Raw genomic sequence first — 20,385 nt, forward strand, 5'->3', positions numbered from 1 at the left:
CGGTAATCAATAGGAAATGCACATAAATGTATCGATCGCTTACACAGATAGTGACGGCAGCACAGGAGTGTCTCTCAGTGGCCACTGCAAAGGACTGGAGCCTGGCTTCAGACGTCGGTCAGCCTTAGTCAGCAAAAACATGCACAGCAGTGACGGGCGGCTCCAGCACGCCACAGCTTGACGCTGATTTATCAGCATTACTCATCAGATCTGATTCAGCAGAGCAAACGAGGAGAAAAAAACGGAGTCTTTATATCATTTCTGCACATCAAGGCCCTAAAAAAGGCCCTGACTTCTACTGTCTGTCTGTGTGTGTGTGTGTGTGTGTGTGTGTGTGTGTGTGTGTGTGTGTCGGTAAGGCTGAAGAAGGTGGATTAACATGTTTGGACAGGGAGGCTGCTGTTTGAACAGTGTTGCTGGTTGAGTGACGGACTGAAGAACCTTATTGACTCTTAATAAAGCCTCTGGTGGACGGGACAGAGTGTGTGTCTGTCTGAAAGCCGACACGTGTCCACGTCTGGAGGACAGCGGTCCTCTCTGATATTCTGTCTCTCTCGTGCTTACACACAGAATGTTACAGGTTCATCTCCAGGCTGCCGAGCTGCAAATCAAACGGGGGCAAATGAAGGAAATGAGATAAACGATCTGCACATTGATGGTTTCTGGGTACGAGCGAAGCCAAAGCACTTTGTCTTCATTGGCCAACAGCCATGAAAGGTTATCGAGGTTGGACTTTGAGCTGGGGGCCTTTCTGTGTGAACTCTGCATGCTGATTTCTTGATTAACCTTTGCAGACAGAACGCAGAAGCCGCTGCAGGCGCCCCCACCGAAGGGCCCGTGCGTCTCACGAGAGGCGACCTCGTCCACGCCCGCACACGTCATGGTCATAAATCCTCTGTGTTGTGTCCGTCTGCCTTCATCAATCACAGGCGACAGAGGAGGAGTGTGCACGCTGTCGCACATACGGTGACGGATCTCTATCAGTCAATCAGCAGCATCTGGCGAACGCTCCACGGGGGGGGGGGGGGGGGGGGCACAGGAGGGAGGGGGGGGTGAGAGTACAGAAGAGATGCCTGCAATCATCAACCCTTTAACGAGACAGTGCAGATTTACAGAGATTAGCAAAACAAGCGGGAGCCTGATGGTAAAAGGCTAAAATAGTTCTTCCTAGATATGACTATTTGTGACCCGGTTTAACCTCCCAGTAGCCCGGTGCTGTAGCAGGATCCAGAGTGAAGATGGTCCCCACAAGGACATTCATCAGCCAGAGCAGCGAAGGTGGACCAGAGAAATCATTACGAGAATTTAGCACCGTATTCCCGAGCGCGGAGCAGAGGAGGTGCGTAATCAGGGGCAGAATCGATGGCGGCTTAAATCTTCAGAGGAGGGAGAGGTGAGCGTTCCTGGAGGTGCCTGAGCGGGGACGCCTTTCCGCTCATATCCGACATTTTCTGCTTGAGTTTCCTCCCATCGCGGCGGCGTGACGCGGACGCGCTGAGGCTCGGCTGCGGAATACCGACATATTGACTATTAACTGCGGCTGAGCGAGCGGTAAGTCTGCAGATATTTGGCCCCGGCCGATAGTGCTGGGGAACCAGGGAGGGGTCCAAGCTGGAGCCCGAGCGGTGCCAAGCTCGATTCTTTAACCCCGTTTGAGGAGCTCAACTGTGTTTGGCTGCAGCTGGGCCGCCGGCAGCAGGAAGTCCACTCCTGGCACCACAGGCCACAGGACCAGATGGAAGCCGGGTAATTATAGTCCTGTTCGGCGTGTCGGCGACCACCTCCCCTCCCGCTGTTTTCAATTGATTTTAAGACAGTCAGAGACATAAAGCAACCCGACAGAACCGGGCTGTGACTCAGGTTCAGATCGTGAGAAGTTGCCTTGTCTAATAAAGGTTTTTGTTGAGCCGTAAGGCAGATCGGGCCCCCGAGGGCTCGGCCCGTGGAGGCCCTGGCTGGGAGCAGTCTGGATGAAGACTTCCAGCCTCTTTGGAAAGAGGTTGAGTCCCAATCAGGGATGAGGTTCTCCATCGCTCTTTAATCACAGCAGAGCCTCTCACTTCCCGTTCAACCCCGCAGAGGAGCGTCGGCGTGAGGCGTGTCAGGGGCGTGTCCGCCTGTGCGTCCAGCTCCATTTGTTTCCGTTATCGGCACTTTTCCCAAGTGGCGACCGGAGACGGCGCAGGGACACATTTTCTTCAGAGGCCATTAGGCTCAACATAATGAGCACTGATGCATTTTTAACAGAGACCCTTGGCTGGAAACTCCACCCGCCTCCTCCCAAGACCAGTTTAATCCCTTTCTCATTATGATTTAGAGTGCAGCGGGAGTGTGTGTTTGTGTGTGTGTGTGTGGGGTGTTTGTGGGTGTGATTTATTCAGAGGCAGCGTTGCTACACTCGCATTAGTCCAATATTCGCCAAACTCGCTGGGATGATCATTCAGGTTCTTTTGTTGGAGACACAAATCATTATTACACGTTGGGGCGCTTAATGGAGGTGATACAACACAACAACTGCCCCCTGTCACCACAGCCGAGCGTTACCTCAACACACACGTGGGCCTGGACAAGTTCAGGTCGAGAGGCCTGTGCCTTTCAGTCAACAGCGAGGGCTTACAAACCCACACGTCAAGAGGTTGTTGGTTCGATCAATCCTGCAGATATTTATTAATGTCATTCTGACTCGTTTAGGTTTAAACTGACCAGAAGGCCTTCAGGGATCTAAATAGCCACAAAACAAATGTGTAAATGTCGCTTGGATCACTTGAGTAATCGCTTAATTGTCTCGCTAATTGACCAAATTGCCTTAAATGTGCGACCGCGCGCGAGGCTGAATTCTCCATCCGAGCGTCAATAAATCATCTGAGCGTCGGTGTTGATTTATTAGTCTAATTACAATAATCAGATGAGGCCGCTGACGGCAGCATCGGCAGCCAGCACTTCACTTTGTGAGCTCATAAAAACACTCGGGACCCACCTCTCCTCTTAACCCCGATGCAAATGAAGCAGGAAGAGGATGATCCAACAGGAAATGGAGCTCCGACTGGATAAACACCAGCCTTATCAGCGTTTCAGGGCTGGGAAACAAACACAAACAGGCTCATTAACCGATGAAAGTGTCCAGTTGATACCGGTGTCACTCCCACTTACGGGCTTCTATTCCTTCCCAAATCAAATCAATAATGTGTGAGGAATATAACACGCTGTGAAGTTATTTCAGTCTCGCACCAGTAAATCAAACAGTATCTCCACGGCTGACGCGAACCGGAATTAATCCGTCTTTGAACAACTATAAATGATGAAAAGTGCAATTTGTCAAAGGAAATCTCATTTCCAACTGCATATTTGTCTAGTTCAGCCTTTAGGATCCTGCATAAATTCCTGCCTTTGTCCATTTGGGTGCAGCTTTTACATTTGCTGCTTCCTTCTCTTGTTTTTCTAATGAATGCAATGAAGAAAAAACAAGTATATCAAAAGTTCTTCCGGAAGTATTGAGCATCTTTAATATAAATTGAATACATATGATCAAAAATCAAGTTCTTAAGTTTAAAATTTCTTTCACAGCTCTATTTGAAAGACATGTCGGAAAACCAGCAACGTTACAGACCATGGAACATTTTTCTTTGATGTTCCAATATGGATGCTTTGATCTTATCTGAATGTCCTTTAAATCTGCTGAGATAAAATAGGATGAAATTGCAGCTCTCAGTTATAACTTTTGAGGGAGGATGTGGTCTTTACTTTGTACTTTCACTTTCTAAAGTAATGTTCCCAAACTTTTGACGAGCTCAAAGTTCAGTAATAAATGATGCAGACAACAGAGTTTTTCTTCTGCTGAGTGAGCTCGATTAACTAACATATTTAGTGGTTTACGCAGAATTAATGTGCCATTATTGTGATTCATCACCTCATCCCAAAAGATGCTTTTACAAAGGGCCCGACAGGAATGAGGGATGAGTGTGTGTGTGTGTGTGTGTGTGTGTGTGTGTGTGTGTGTGATCAATCACGTGCTTCAAACGTGGATGAAGCACATATTTCTTCTGCCTTTTCTTTCACACAGCTCACAGCAGGACGTGTGGACACCTCCCGTCATCACTCCCGAGGAGGAAATCAAAGCAATCAAGGCTGAAATCAGCCGTTAATTTAGTTTCCAGCAGCTGAAGATGAGCGGCTTGAAGGGAGTTTACAAATATTTGTCCCTCTGGAGTTCCTAGATGGACATTTTCAGGGACAAAGCAGTCAAAGACGCGCTAAAGAGCCCCCTGACCCCCCCCCCCCCCCCCCACTCTGCCAGTCTCTGACAGCTATGACATGCCAATCAGCTGACAGCCTAGCAGCATGCTAACAGTGTATGCAGATGTGTTCTGAGTGACAGGCTGGAGGGGTGTGTGTGTGTGTGTGTGTGAGAGAGAGAGAGTGAGAACGAGAGAGAGTCGTCACCACGGTGACGGCAGGATGACAGGCAGAGCGAGAGGATGAGCTCGCTGACGCAGATAGAAAACACGATTCTTATCTTTTTCCTCGTTGGTGTTGGAGGGTGTTTTTCCCACAAACTTCCTGTCGTCCGGACCAACATCCGGATGCAGATTTAATACGTTTCTGTGGAGCGTGACGCTTTTAATGCAAAGGCTCAACGCTGGGAAAAAAACCCCAGTGCGGGTTGCCAGATTGAGTCGAACGTTTATTACATAATTTCAGAGGTTTCCGCCTTCTGACTTGAAATGTCAGAGGAGCCTCGTGGTTAATGCGTAGAAGCATAAAGCAGCAGCTTTACTTATTTATTCTGCTCATTTTCTCCTTTCAACTGCAACACTTCAAGGTAAAGACGCGTTTATGGACGCATTAATGCAGCCGTTTCTCCCGGGAGCGAAGTTTTCTGCATAAACAGGAGCAGCTCCCGCCGCCGTCGCACCGCTGATTTCTTCATAAACGGGGGACTTCGATATTCGGGGATGGACGACTTGAATGAGAAACTTTTGCTTGTAAATAAGCATTAGCGTCTGTGGCTTTGCTTTGACGCTAAGCTAACGTCCTCGCTGCTCAGAATGTCCCACATTAAAACTCGGAACGACAGATCTCAGCTGTCCGGGATCAGCCGCTGTGGGGAAAATCCCATCCAATCCATAAAACAGCGCTCGCTCCGATTAATCCAAACCAGAACTGACGCGCTCGCCACATCCCCCCTCCTGTGTCTCTATTTTTACAATTACGATGCCACCTGAAGTAGCCGTTCGGCAGCCGACCCCAATTTCTGGCTCCATTAGCCCCTCGGCCCCTGGCGCCTCTGGCCCCGTCTGCAGAGTGGGTGAACCCTTGGGGCCCGACTGCATCAATAAGCGGCTGACGGGCCTTGGAGGAGCCTCGTTCCCAGACAGTCGTGTCAAGATAAAAGACAAATGAAGAATAATTGACTCGCAGCTCTCGACCGAAGGGATTAGTATGAGATCTCTTCCTGCTTCTCTCCTTCAATCTCCGTCCGTCTCGCTCTCTCCTCATCTGTCTTCCTGCCTGCCTCCCTCCCTCGCCGGCGGTGCCGCGAACCCCCCGGAACCGTCCATTAATACCGGCCGAAGAGGGGAAAAAAAACAAAAAAACTTTATTGCAGACATCCGTAAACGTCGTCGGGAAAAGTGCCAGGACGGACGGGAACAGAGCGACCCCGTTTAACGGAGTTTGCCCAGGGTGCAGCCGAGGCCCCGCTGATACTGGATCAGCTCCGAGCTCCTCACACACACACGCACACACACGCACGCACACACACACACACACATATATCCTAAAGTTTCTTCTGTGTGCCCCTTTGTTATGCCAGCCACGCTGCCGTTTTTGTCTGGCTGGAATTCCGCGCATGATTTTCGAGGGTTATTGAAACCGTTCCTCGGCTAAATGAGGTGTCTGTTATTTGTGGAATGTTGGACGCCACGCGAGACAAATGTCCAGGCAGGGAGGAGAGGAAGAACACACTGATGAGCCGTTTGCAATTCTGCGCTCAGCACGGTCGTCGTTCCTGCTTTGAGATGAGGACGCGTCTTCAGCCTTTGGAATGGCGAGTGCTGGGAGACGGAGCCATCGGGAGGCTGCTTCTGTCCCAGTTTTGGTGGCGGTTGGCAGCATTTCTGCTGACCCGAGCAAAAATTGGGCTGAGACGTGATATCAGTCTTATCGCCTCGTTCCCAGAGAGGGAACTATTTCCTGATGGTTAGTAGACTTTGTTTGTGCAAACAGGTGTTCCAGGGCATCCTGATTCGTCACAAGATGGGGAACAAACCAGGAATTCCGGATTAAAGCGAGCTACATGCAGCAGGACGGCGTTGGGCCGGGGTATTTCCTGACCCACTCCTCCCTTGTGGATGCAGCACTTCATTTCCATCCTCCTCTGCGCTGCTCCGAGAATCAATCCATTTAGCCGCAAATCCTAGCGCCCCACCCCCCCCCCCCCCCCCCCCCCCCCGAACCACAGCAGCATCCAGACTGGCTGCCAGTTGCCTCTGGTTGCTCAGCAGCCTCCCGTGATCTCACCCTCTCCCACTACTCCGAACCCGGAGCGCTGAGTCGCCTCCCTGGGGCCCCTGCAGTCCATTTGGAGAGGCGAGCAGAGTGGCGCGGTGATCTGCCTGGGGGGGGCTGTGGGGCGAAGCAGGTCTATGTGAGGGGTGTGGATGCGTGGGTGGACCCACTGCTGCGAGCCGGGCTGGTTCTGGGAGTCCTGAAGCACAGATCGGATTCTTCTAAAGGTTTGCAGAGGCAAATAAAGCAGGCCCACTTAAAACTCCTGCGGAGGGATCTGTTTAAAGTGCCACCGGGACGCGGCGCCGCGTCCTACGGCTGCTGTAGGTACTCCTGGATACGGGCGGATCTCATTATTTCTGCCCCCCGCTGCCGCTCAGGACATCATTACGGCATGAAAGCATCAATATTCCCGGCGCCTGACCTCCGAAGCCACAAAAGGAAACCTCGCGGTTGATTTTCTATGCGTTTTTCCGACTTTGATTTGAAACGGCAGCCGTAGCGTCCAGATCAGAGGCGTCCGGAGCAAATCCCGACACGTGCGCCTCGTTAGCCGCCTTTATTAACGGCCATATTGTTTGATGTCAGCGGCACCTTGATTCCCTGATTCGCATTCGGCTCACGGTGCGAGGGGCCTGAACTCCGCTCGCGGAGCTGTAATTTGTGTAATAAAGGAGCCATCCCGTCATTTTAAGATAGCGGCTGATGGATCAACCTCAGCCTCCGCAGCTCCGGTGCCCAGAACCAGCCCATTTAACATCCGTCCCGTAGCGGCGTGTGCCAGCAACTTCCTGCTTCCTGGAGACTTGGTTCCCTCTGGGTAAATGTGACCAATCAGCAGCCAGATTAGAAACCCAGGTTCCATTTGCAGCCCCACATCTAGGGGGCGCTCTGAACACTGGACTATAAGAGGTTTAGGGGGCTAAAATAGAGCTGTCTGAGAGAGGAAGGACCAAAATGTTGATGACACAGAGGAGGAGGCGGCGGCGGGACAGGAGCGGAGAATGTGACAGTGACTAGAACTCCCGATGACACCGTGATTTTCCCTCCTTATATCAAAGATGCATTGCTTAATTTAAATGCTAATTTCATCCCCGTTACTCCGCAACATGAGCCGCGCTCGACGGTTTTCAGTCAACTATTTATACTAATGAGATGCTCATCCGGCGAGGGTCAGTCCTGGAATAACCCAGTGCCGCTCCGCGCCTTCGCTCCCAGCCGCATCATTTCCCGCGGCTCAGCCTCCTCCCGGCTCACTTCCTCCCCTTCAAACGAGGCGTTTCGGCAGAGCCGGATCTATTTCATTTCTGCTCAAAGTGGAAATTCCCAATGCTTTGAAATATAAAAGCTAAAACTGTGGAAGCCTGGAAAGCAGCACCCGAGTCACAGCTCCAGAGGTTTTATTGCTGCGCTACTTGAGGGTGTGTGCCGCTGTGCGCCGCCGTCCTGAATCATTCCAAACGCATGAATACTTTATAAAGGCAATAACGGATGCTTTTATGGAGCCCCCCCTCCCCGTTACAGTCCTTATAATTATTACGACAATTTTCTGCTGTATTGTAGCTGCAGGCTGTGACGGGTCATGATGAGGGGAGGAAGAGGAAGAACGCTGGGAATTTATCCAAACATTCCTGATGTCAGTCATCAAAGGGAGACAGAGACGGAGTTTTAGGTGGATGATGTCGTTCATAAACACGTCGCAGTCGAGTTTTTGTGTCATGGTCATAATGTGAGGATTATATTCCGAGATAATGTCCCTCTGCGCATCGCGTACGTGACACTTACCGACAGCATCAAGGGCATTCTGGGTAATTTATTCATCTTTTCTCCGATCGGTGAATCAGGACGCCGTAACGAGTGCACGCCGCCGCAGGTGTGAAGAAAAGGGCTGAAGTGAGAGGATCCGTCCGTGACCTTTGTTTTGTTTGAAGCATCTGCGTGGAGAAAAGAGGATTTATTGGTAGAAAATGATCGGCACCGACACAAGGCGGCGAAGCTTGGAGCCGCTAACTGAGAGACGATGGCATCAGCGTGGCGGCTGTGGGGGGCTGTTGTGGCATTTAGCATCAAGCTAACAGGAGGAAACCTGCACTCTGGTTCTGCTAACAGCAGGTGTTGGGACGCCTTCATTTGTGATAAAAAAAGAAGAAAACCCCCACTTTTTGGTTTTAATGGAAACTTCGGACTAATCAAACTTAAGCCACTAGCGTGTCCTCTGGTGCCAAACAGCCGGAATCTGGAAATTCCGAGTGAATTAACGAGTCAGACACTGATCCTACGGAGTGCTCTGTTCTCTGGAAGGGGGTTACGAGGAGCTTGAGCTCCATATGCTGCGTATCATCACCTTAAGCAGAAGCATATGTGTGGCGGTGCAGTTCTCACGTGTTTGCTAGCATGTCTACACGCTGTATATGGCTCTTAGATGTTTTGCTGTGGATGTAATTCCGAGTCAGAGCTGCAGAGCAGGTGGTGCTTTAATGACCCGCATGTTTACCTCTTTCGGAGCATTTTGGAATTCTCTCCAAGCTCTAGCGCGGCTAACTAGATGAGCGGGCAAACTTTGCCAGCCTGTGGATTTAATCTACATGCAGATCTCTTTAATGTCTGTGCAGCATGCTAATGAATCACCCAGAGCTCATCGCTCACGCCCAAGGTGACACCACCTGGCTCAGGTGAGGCCCTCTGTCGCCCTTTCCAGCGTTCCGAGAAGGCGCCACGCCGAGAGGCGCTTGTCACACTCCACTGGCAGCTCAAATGATCGACCTGGGCGGGAAATCTTTACGGAGCTCATGCATGGATGGAGAGGGGGAGACGTCGGCACATCAAAGCGTCAGAGACGCGGCTCGGCCATGCATGCTAACGCGGCGGCCAAGGTCGCGGGGAGTTGCTAAGTGACAGCTCAATTCCGAGGTGGAGAAGATGAGCGTGGCGGTTTTATGTGGCGCTGCCATCAAAACACTTCAGCCACAATTATTGTTATTTACACACTGTAATGATTTAAAATACGACATTGCGACAAAACGAGAACAAAAGCGATTATACCTGTTAATTAGATCACCGACTGGTCTCCATTTTCTGAAGGCGTGCCGGTAAATCAGGGGCTGACAACTATTTGGGCTCTTTGCTTTACTGGTCTGAAACAGCCCAAATTGATTTTCCACCGTCTAATCAAGACTGGTCGCTGTAACTGATAATCTGCCCACGTGTGTTTACGATTAGCATTTTGAATGTTTTCTTCTACCCATCAGCTTTTATCACTCACCAAAAATGAGGCGATTGTGAGGAGCCCACATCCTGCCGGGCCCAGAAGAGCCGATGTATTTATTACTTTTCAGATAGGGAGATGCATATCGCGCATGCTAATAACCCGTGTTGCACCGTTAGCGTGTCACACGTTTATTCCAGCGAGGTGACAACAAAGGGCTCCGCGGCCGTGCCTTAATTGCTTTGCAGGCTCCGCCTCCATGACGCCGGCTCAGCCCGTCAGCGTCGGTTTGTCCGTAACCACAATCCTCCCAACACGCGCGCCCGTAAATTAACATTCCCGTCATTTCCCACCCTCCCTCCTCGACTTAAATTCATCTCCCGAGCCCTCCATCCTTGAACGCGGAGCTCCCGGAGTTGAGTGCGAGTTACGCCACCAATCTTTGTTGGCGGTGCGCTAAGGGTTTATTTCATATCATGCTTCATAAAGCAGCACTAAACCTGGGAGGGCGAGCAGTCAGGAGGAAAACACATTGTGGGCCGCGGAGATCCTCCAACATGGCCACACCTCCAACTCCCCAGCTTCACGCCAAGCGTTAAATCAAAGACGCGGGGGCCGGCGGTACGCCGGGCCCCAGATTAGTGCAGGGAAAATGATTCCATGTTAATTGGAAAAAGAAACCCGACTACACCTTCGGAGCGCAGACCTATTACGCAGCCAGAGAGGAGAAATTGAAAATGTTATGAATACAAATGACGGCAAAGTTCTGAAGCGAGCGGGCCCAACTTCTGATGGATGGGAGTGTTGGGAATGCTTCTGGGACGGAACGGCACCTGGCGCTCCGGCCCAGGGTGCAAATCAACCCTACTGGCTGTTTTCCCAGTAGGTCGACGCATTCGGGGCCGGCTGACATTCCAGCCGCTCTGATCCCGGATGAGTGATGGCTGCGACTTCCTGCCGCGGAGCAGGAACTGACTTTTCCTGAGTAACGGCGCACAAATCAGAAAATGCGGGACCATTAGCGGCTGATGACATAATGTAATCGTGCATCTGCCTCCTGTTATTGAGGGGGGGGGCGTGCCTGCCTTCAAACCCCTGAACTGCAGCCAAGGCTTTTCCAAGCGGAACATGGGGAATATTCAATATTCCGCAGCAAACGGGGCCTCACGGATCTGTGCGTGAGGAACTGGGCGGATGGCCCGTGTGGATCACACCGACCCGGCCCGAAACACACCAGATGGTTGTTGGTCCCGGCGGCCTGACGTCACCGGTCCTGAGCTCACGCTTGTGTGTCCGCCTCAGAGGTCGCTGGTCAGCATGAACGTTTGAAGAAAACACCCAGTCCGACCAGTCACTGGATCCTCATCAGTTCCAGTTCAGCCACCTGAAGATCAAAGCTGCAGCATCAGAGGCTCCTCAGGCTCCACTTTGGAGCGGGTTCTGCTGGAGGTCAGACAGAAGAGTGGGAGAATCTGATGGGTCACATGGTCCCCTGATGGTTCCATGATGGTTCCATGATGGTCCTCTGATGGTCCCCTGATGGTCCTCTGATGGTCCCCTGATGGTTCCATGATGGTTCCATGATGGTCCTCTGATGGTCCCCTGATGGTCCTCTGATGGTTCCATGATGGTCCTCTGATGGTCCCCTGATGGTCCTCTGATGGTTCCATGATGGTCCTCTGATGGTCCCCTGATGGTTCCCTGATGGTTCCCTGATGGTCCTCTGATGGTTCCATGATGGTCCCCTGATGGTCCTCTGATGGTCCCCTGATGGTTCCCTGATGGTTCCATGGTGGCTTCTTGGCTCATCTTCAGCTGACTGGAACAGAACCTCTCTGTTTCCCGGCCTGCCTCGTGTTCTCGACTCTTGTTTTACAGCTGCTTACGTTTAGCGCCGTCTTTGTTGTCTTTTCCCTTTGTTAATCCAAATTCCAACAACGTTTCTGTAGTTTGTCATCGCGCTGTTTCGATCACCTTCAGCTGCTCTCACGTTTGTCTGTTTCCTCTTGGTTGCACATCTGTCACTCATCCTCGGAAACGCACGATAAAGAACGTTGGTGGGAATCATTAAAGAAATAAATCAGGTAATGAGACGCTAAAGCTAACGAGGAACCAGGAAGTCACGGCCGTCCACCGTTAACTCTGAAATAAAACACGCTGGAGCTGATAAAAGTGGAAAAGAAGTCGTTTTTCCTAAAGAACATCTGGGACAGAATGTGATCATCCCAGTAAATGAGATCTGAGCAGAACCTCTTTTACACTGAGGTGGTGAGAAATTGTGGGGTAATCAGAGGTGTTCCAGCAGAGTGCTGCCCCGGTGCATGCTGGGAAATGCTCCGCCTCCCTAAACAGAACCTCCAGAAATGTTGTCATATTTGTGTTTAACTGGGATTTTGTGCGGGGGAAAAAAGGGTTTCTGGGTAAATTGCAAATGAGCCGCGTTGCTTCTCCCCCCCGCCTAGAAAAAAAAAAACACCCAACAGCAGATTTAATCATCTCATGATGGCACCTTCGCGGCAGTTCCGCCGGCTGGCGAGGGGCGAGGAGCTGGGAGAACATTGGGAGGAAATGGGAGCGCGTGCAGAGGTGGAGGCCTGGCTGAAAGGTTGGGCTTGTACAGTTAATTCAGGCTGACAGGGTGGGAGATAAAAATGGGTTTCTGCCTCTGCAGCCAAGCAGAAGGCCAAGCCTGTCCAATCTGTGTGATGGGGGGGGTGGGGGGTGGGGGGGACGGGGGAGGGAGGGGGGAGCTTCTTCATTGAAGGTGAAAAGTTGCGATGTTTTCCGAGTGGACGGCCTCAAGGGCAGCTGGCGGGAGATTAGAGGATGTTATTAGAAGGCGATGGGCTGTACCCCCCCCCCCCCCACACACACACACACACACCTCCCGTTTATCTGTCCTACCGCTTGCTAATGCTACCACTGACTTCACTAAAGGCTCCCACAACCAAGAGTGACTCTGTTCATGCCCATGTTCCTCAGCACTAGCGCGGCTAGGCTAGTTAGCCGGGCTCGGAATAAAAGATGAATCGGCTGCGTTTGTCTCCCTCCTCATTTAAATATGCAGATGAATTCCATATTAAATGCTCCGACAGGTGTTCGGATGCTAATTCAGCTGGCGCGAGCTTATAAATAGGCAACGCGTTCCTCCTCGTCGACTCGCTGCACAGTCTGAGATTTCTGACGTTTCAACGGAGTAAATCCGGAGGGATGATGGATCGCTGCCCCGGAATCCAAACTTCACAGGCTTGTTTATCACGGAGACGCTAATAAAAGGTCAGAATTTCCAACGTTGCGGAGCTCCGGATCTCTGTTTGATGGGGCCTGATGGATGAGCCCGACACCTGCTCTCGGGGGATCGATGCCGAGACTTGAATGTCACACAGTTGTTGCATCACCAGCAAGAATAAACCCAAATTCCACCCTTTTAGATCCACCAACGCCCACGAGGAGCCGAGAGTCGAGGCTCCAGAAGGTGCAGACGACGACGCCTCCTCGGCGGCGTCTCAGGCGCTGACACCCGTGCACGCGGGGTCGGGGGCGCATCTGGCGGCGCCCGGATCTATCTGAGCAATCAGATGGAGCTGGCGAAGCATCACACGCCAGCCTCGGCGCCCAGCGGGGGCCTGGAGGAAGGCAGGGGGGGCGGGGCGGCGTGTGCAGATGGCTGATAACCCACCGTGTGGCGGGCTGAACCGCCACTACCGACTCTGGATCTGAGATTATCTCCACACACACACACACATCACAACAATCGCCTGCATTTCAGTTAGCAGAGGTTTAGCTAGCGTGTGGCTTTATGTTTTTAAAAAAGAGCCGTTCCTCACAAAGGAAATTTCATCCTTGGAGCTCCACGTAGAGCCGACGCAGGCGGGAGAGTTGGTATAAAAGCCTCGCTCTTTTGTTCTGAAGCTCTTTTAATTGAAACCGAGTTTCTTTAATTTACTGCAGCGAGAGAAACACAACAGATTAGTGAGTCAGTTTATTGTTGTGTTGTTGATATGAACGTATGAATGGCTGCAGCGGTGTGTGTGTGTGTGTGTGTGTGTGTGTGCGTGCGTGTGTGTGTGTGTGTGCGTGTGCGTGCGTGCGTGCGTGCGTGTGTGTGTGTGTGCGTGTGCGTGCGTGCGTGCGTGTGTGTGTGTTGTTTAAACTCTACATTCCCACCAACATAATCACATTCTAGAAGCTTCATCCACCAACGTGCTGTCGTTCACCTCCGGCTTCATTAACATTAACGTCGTTTCCATCTTTGACTGATTTCCTCAGAACTCCGAAACAACATCCAGGACCAGCAACTCCGTCTACACGACCCAGAGGCAGCAGGAGGAACGGGGCACACAGGTGTGTCAGCTTGGAGCAGGTCAGGTGACCACACAGGTGAGGGAATCATCAGCAAGTCCTGGTGTGAGATACTTTCAGAGCTCCAGTTTGTGGCAGAAATGAGCCAGAACCACCTGTGTAGATCAACAGAGGTGGGACACGGTCGTTAGGGGCTTTTAGCAGGGAGAAACCCTGAGCGGAACCAGTGACCCACAAAGCAGCAGAGGACAGACAGGACACAAAGACTTAAATAGATGGAGGAGGCAGAACGAGACACAGGTGGGACAGATGGAGGCGGGGACACAGGTGAGTCCTGGGGGAGGTTTTATTCAATTATTTAACTCTTTTGGCCGTTTCTCCCTAAAAAAAACGGTCCACAAAAATCTCCTGGACGGATTCAACAATAAAATGTAAATTAAAAACGCCTCTTCCTCTGGATCTGCTCCACAACAGCGTGATAAAACGGGAAATTATTGTTCAGTGAGACGTGGCGTGGGGGGGGTCAGCCTGTGTCCAGTAAAGGTTTTATTTGCTGGCCCGTGATGCGTCTGTGTACAGAAGGCTTCGGCTAGTGCAATATTTGGAAGTCGTAAAGATTTACGGCGGCGTCTCTTCACCCTCCTGCTGGCGGCAGCTGAGCGGCGGCGTAGAGGTGTAACACAGCAGGAAGTGGGTGGGAAGGCTCGGCGAGGCCGTTTTAGACTCAGCCCAAAGTCGTTATCAGCCACTTTCTGCGTTTTCAGCCGCCGCCAGTCGGAAGATTACTCCCTAGTCCCGATGATTTGGAGAAGTCGCGGCGTTCCCATCAGCGGCGGGCCTCCGGATCAATACGTCGATATTCCCGCCGTTTTCTACACACCCCCCCCCCCCCCCCCCCCCCCGCAACAGCACCATTCCTCCTGCTTCAGCCGGGATTTGACTCCATTCGGCAGCGCTAATGTATCAGGTTAGTCAGCTGCTAACGCGGATCAGAAGGTTCGGAATCATAATTGAGTCATTTTTTTTGGGGGGGGGGGGCTCTTCTCACTCCTGAGAAATAACAGAACCGTGCTGTCGGATCACAGCAGCGGAACGGCGCCGGATCCCTCCTGTTGCCTCGCGACGAATCCCTAAAGTGTTTATCGCACGTTAAGAGGCAAACCCGTGAGGCTGGGAATGTCTTGACGAGGCACTTCCTGCCTCCGCATCAGCTGCAACAAGAACCTGCTGACGGGGCGAAAGCGCCCCCCCCCGTATCTGATCAGAACCTCGTTCGGGTCCCTGCCAGCTGCTGCGACGTGCCACTTCCTACTATTGAACCTGGCAGTCAAATCCGGACGGCCGCTTTGTTCGCAGCACTTCCGTTGGCTTTTCCTGACACTCAGGCGAGCGCCGACGTTCCCGCCTTTGTGCTGATGTTCCCACAAGGAGACGATCAATTAGCCCAACGCCGCTCTGTCAGAGCGAGAGCAAAGAGGCTCGAAAGGAAGAGTGGAAACAGGGAGGAGGAGTAGCGGGGAGAGAAAAGCTTCCTGGGGTTTCCAGACCATCGAGATTCCAGCTCCGCTGATGGAATTTGGGATTTGTGAAATCCCTTTATTGCCATCGTGGAACCGCTGTATTATTACAGCTTTTTCCTGTAAGCCGCATTCTCCACAGAGGTGAACAACGCGCTCCGAGCCAGGATGAGGGACTCTACATCCTCGCCCCCATTCACGCCATATTTGCTTTAGCAGACGGCTCAAACAAAAACGCGTAATCCTGCCGAGCTCGGATTCCTGTTTGTCCTCATAAAATCCCGTTTTCAGGCAGGAAAGTTGAAAACGAGCCGAGTGTTTGGTTGGTTCGGAACAATTAAAATGGCTGTGATATTAATAACGGAGGGAACGCTCCCGTGCGAGGCCGACGCAGGGTGGGGGGCGGGGCTACAGCCGATCTACCAATCAAAGGTGTCCAATGACATCAAAGCTGCTTTAGAAAATGTAGCAACACACTCGATCCTGAGGTTCTTCTGCCACTGTTCTACTTCTTATTTTGATACTTTCAACTCTTTATTAGAGGAAAACTTGAGAATCACACGCGTTTTCCAGGAATTCAAACTTTTTTGCTGTTGTAAAAGAAGCATGTTTTTTCATTTAAAGTGTGTTTTAATTGGGCAACAATGTTTTTGCTCTCTTAACGCGGAATTTTAACAGATCATTTTAAGAACGTGTTCAGGAGTTCCTGTTAAAAACTGGGCCCAGTTATCCGCGCTGTTCTGTGTGCGATGCTTCATCCATTAGTAATAACGCTAAACATCTGTACCATATTTACAGCCCAATCAAACGGAATGGCTAATCCGCCCACTGTTGCATCACGTCCGCGGCTTCAAAAGCTGGTTGAGGCTAATTATTTGTAATTAGGAGAGTTTTTGTTGTTGAGGGCGTAAACAAAGAAATTGTACAAATTCAGCAAACAGTGAGGCCTGCGGGCCGACTCTGCTGGGATTATTGATGCAAGAGCGTTAGCCACGCACGTCAAATTAGCCCTTTTCCAACTCCTAAGTGATGTTTGATGTTGGGTAGCCTCGCCTCCCCTTTGACCCAGCAGCCTAATTAATACGGTAGAAATGTGTGATTTCATCAGGGTTGATCGGAGAGCTCCAGTCGCAGCTTTATTAGCATCTCATCTGCTGGAAACGATCTGGAGGATAGCAGAGAGGAGGGCCTCCCACCCACAATAACATGGTCAAACATTCAAGAGATGCTTGTGAGCTAACAAGGCTCGTCTGCATCAAATTCTGCTGTTTTTTTTCTTCTTCTAATGCAGCTTTTTTTTAAATTAGGCTGCTAACGTTTCCTAAAGTGAAACCGTGCGCAGCCCTTCGTGATGAACTCATCCACAGGCTGCTTTTAGCTTCAGCTACACAGAATTTTGGAAAGAAAATAAGTTAAACAAAAAGTTAGCAAAGTGCAAAACAGGGTGAATGGTAGGCTAATGCTAGCGTTAGCGTTCCTATCCACGCCCTCGCTCAGTACGGATCTCTCTTGACATCTCTGACACCATCAAAGTCGGTCACCAGTCAGGTGATCGTCTCCCAGGATGTGTCCGGAAGCGGCACTGCAGGCTAACGTTAGCTACAGCAACACTGTCGTCTTTGAAGCGCGGCTCCTCTTTTCTCTGTGCCAGAGGCGCGCTGGAAGGCAGCGGCCAGAAAGGAACAAGCCTCAAAGGAAGAAACAACGGAATTCCGACGTTAGCTAATTGTGTTTCGGATCTCAGAAAGAGAAAACGTAGAAATTGTTTTGATCCGTCGTTTCTGCGTCGCCACCTTTAATCTAGTGGAGTGGAAATGGAAAAGGGTCAAATATTTCAGTCTTGGGAATAAAACAAGGAAAGGGGTTATTTTCCCAGTAAAGACATTCCGATATTTTGCTGCCACAGCGACTTGTTACCAGGGAGCAACATGGCTGGAGCAATTTGCCGCGTTCACCGGTCAGTCTGTTCTTCAAAGGATGCTTTAGTCTCGCTGCCGTCGCTCCAGTGCCAGATTACAGCCTGTCGGGCCGCCTGCCGCCACGGCCAGATAGCAGGAATATCGATACGGCCATTTATGTTGCCGGCTATATTTTCCGAATGGGAACGCTGTCGGGAACAGCCTGGAACGGCCAGGCTGTTCCTGGCGAGGGCCGAGACAAATGCGGCGTAGCGCCGCGATCCGTCGACGACTCACGTCGTTTCATCCAGGATTATTAATTATTGTGATCTGGCTGCACCAAAGAGGAGCTGGGATACGGGAAAGGGGGGGGAGGGGGCAGAGGGGATGGAGGTCCCCCCGTCTGCCAGCACGTTTCATCCCATTGTCTCTCTTTTTTCCCTCCTTCTTTGGTGCCAGCCACAGCCGGACGCCCAGATGAAGCTCCAGGGCGGCGAGTTTGGAGGAGGCGAGAGGCTAAAGTGCTCGCCGGCCGGCCAAGGTTCCGATTTCTGGGATTTGCCGGTGAGTTGTGTTCCCGGTTTAATGTTGTCCGAGCAAACACGGCGATTATTTCCACCCTCGATGCAGTCGGCGACGCCCGGGAAGCAGCAAAATGGTAAACCCCCCCCCCCCCCAAAAACCAGGGTGAGCTGGCCACAACGTCTGTTACTCCCCATCCCAACGTTCCAACGACGACCAGTGTAGCAGGATCCTGGTTTAACTGGTCCAGTCCGGTTCATCCGGAGGGCAGGAATAAAAGTGGACATGGAGGTCCAGGCAACAGCACAGTCAAGCCATTGTCAGTCTGTTACATTTAACATTTTAAACCTGCAAGTAAAGTGTGTGTGTGTGTGTATGTGTGTGTGAGTGTGTATATGTGTGTGTGTGTGTGTATGTGTGTGTATATGTGTGTGTGTGTGTATATATGTGTGTGTGTATGTATATATATCTGTGTGTGTGTATGTATGTGTGTGTGTATGTGTGTTTGTATGTATGTGTGTGTATATATGTGTATATATGTGTGTGTGTGTGTGTGTGTGTGTGTATATATGTGTATATGTGTGTGTGTGTGTATATCTGTGTGTGTATGAGCCCACCCGTCTCCTCGCCGCTGGGCTCCGATGCGGCTCTCCTAAAAAATGCTAATATCTGCATGAGAGATTCAGACATGTTGGCTGTGCTGTTGATGAATTCAATTAGTTTCCCATTTCTAATGCATAAATACCCCCCCCATCCCCCCCCCAGACGTGCTGGACGTCCTCCTGTCTCAGCGTCCTCCATGTTTATTTCCTCCGGGTCCTTCTGCAAGCTAATAGAGGTTGTCATGATAAATGTGCGCGCTGGCGTCCGTGTTATTAAAGTGAATATTACTTGTACGCGTGCTCACTTCATCATCACCTCACACCATTAATCCTCAGCTCACCGCCGACGTTCTTCTTAACTCTTCCATTATTGATGGAGTTTTACATTAATTACTGTGTAAATTATTCTATAAGCCGGTCTTGATGAAGCACAAACGCATCCCTGTAAATAAAGAGTCGACACCGAGCTGGGCCTCATATTAGGATTTATTTTCTTCATTTTGTGTGTTAAGATGATACAAATTGTTGCTAAAGCTAAGCTAGCTTTGGAAATAAAGGCGCAAACAAACTACATCCAAACCCAGAGAAGAAATCTGCAGATCAGAGAAATGCAATTAAATGACTTGTTTTTTCACCTTAGTCATGCTAACGGTAAAAGCTTATGCTAACTTGGTAAACATTTTTTGCCAGTAAATCACAGAATTCTGATGTTTAGCTAACATTAAGTCCAAAAACCTCAGTTTTTCAAGTGTTTGTTGGCAGAACACACAAATGAGCAAGTGGCTTTGTCACACTGACAGAAGTTTCCTGTTGTTTCCTAGCAACAACCGAAAAATGTCTCCGAGGAAATTTGGTAAAACCGAGCTCCTCTTCTCATTTATTCTGGAAATGGATGTTGCGAGTGGCAGTTTTTGTGCGAGGTTGTTATGAAGGATCGTGAGTGCAGGTTTTTCCACGAACGCGAGGAAGTCAGTAGTTGACGGCGTCGCAGCTGCCGCCGTGGCCTTTAATCAGCGCCGCGCACGTATTTCACCGTTACACCCTACAGGAGGAGATGTGAGGCGGTGGCGCGTGGACGAGGTAATATCTCATCTCATCTCATAAAACCCGACCTTGATGTTCCGTGATTAAGATGCTATCGGAGCAGTTCTGAGGCCGCGGACGCAGCCGTAAAGGTCAGCGTGGGATTTGCTTCACGCCCTGAGTGATGGCGTGCAAAGATGGCGGTCACGAGAAGTCACCCGCGGTGACGGTAGCGCGTCTCTGCCTCTGATGGTGGAGGTTCAACAGAAGCTGCTTCCTCGCTGCGCCATCAGCACGGGCGAGCTAGCGTCCCAGCTAGCTAGACTGTGGAAGGAAGATGAGAAAAGTCCTTTGGTTGGCCTTCGCTCCGGCTTCGCCGCGGCCTCCGCTCACGTCGTTCATCACTCACTTCTCGCCAAACAAACGGCGAAGCATGTTTGACGCTGGCGTCGCCTTCGTGCTTTCCGCCGGCTGGATCCAAACAGCGAATCTGCTGAAAAAATAAACCTCATCTCCTGCACGTTCGCGCTCGGCCTGATTGGACTTTAATGAGGACGTGAAAATAGTTCTTGGGGTTCGCATCAAAATTGGCGCGATGGCGGCTGCTTGGCGTGCGATGTTCACGCCTCTCGGTGTCTCGATGAAGAGAGCGATTGTTCGGAGGAAATGGCCCATTTCAATCGGGCGCAGCTGTAGATGCGTAGCAGATGTGCCGCTGCATTTTTTTTTCCCATTCCGCGCTCACCTCGTCCTCTCTTGCTAACCTTCCGCTAGCGGGCTCTGGCAGCCGTTTTATTAGCAACACCTGT

At 51.0% G+C, this 20,385-nt stretch overlaps 1 long non-coding RNA gene across 1 annotated transcript; it reads left to right on the forward strand.

Annotated features, from left to right (window-relative positions):
* The first annotated feature begins 13,928 nt into the window (after positions 1 to 13,928).
* Positions 13,929 to 18,092, forward strand: LOC130516111 (uncharacterized). The gene is made up of 3 exons (XR_008947353.1): positions 13,929 to 14,341; positions 17,889 to 17,993; positions 18,060 to 18,092. It is a non-coding gene; the product is annotated as an uncharacterized LOC130516111 (long non-coding RNA).
* The last annotated feature ends 2,293 nt before the right edge of the window (positions 18,093 to 20,385 follow it).

The sequence above is a fragment of the Takifugu flavidus genome, chromosome 19 (assembly GCF_003711565.1).
Source record: "Takifugu flavidus isolate HTHZ2018 chromosome 19, ASM371156v2, whole genome shotgun sequence".
Taxonomy (NCBI): Eukaryota; Metazoa; Chordata; class Actinopteri; order Tetraodontiformes; family Tetraodontidae; genus Takifugu; species Takifugu flavidus.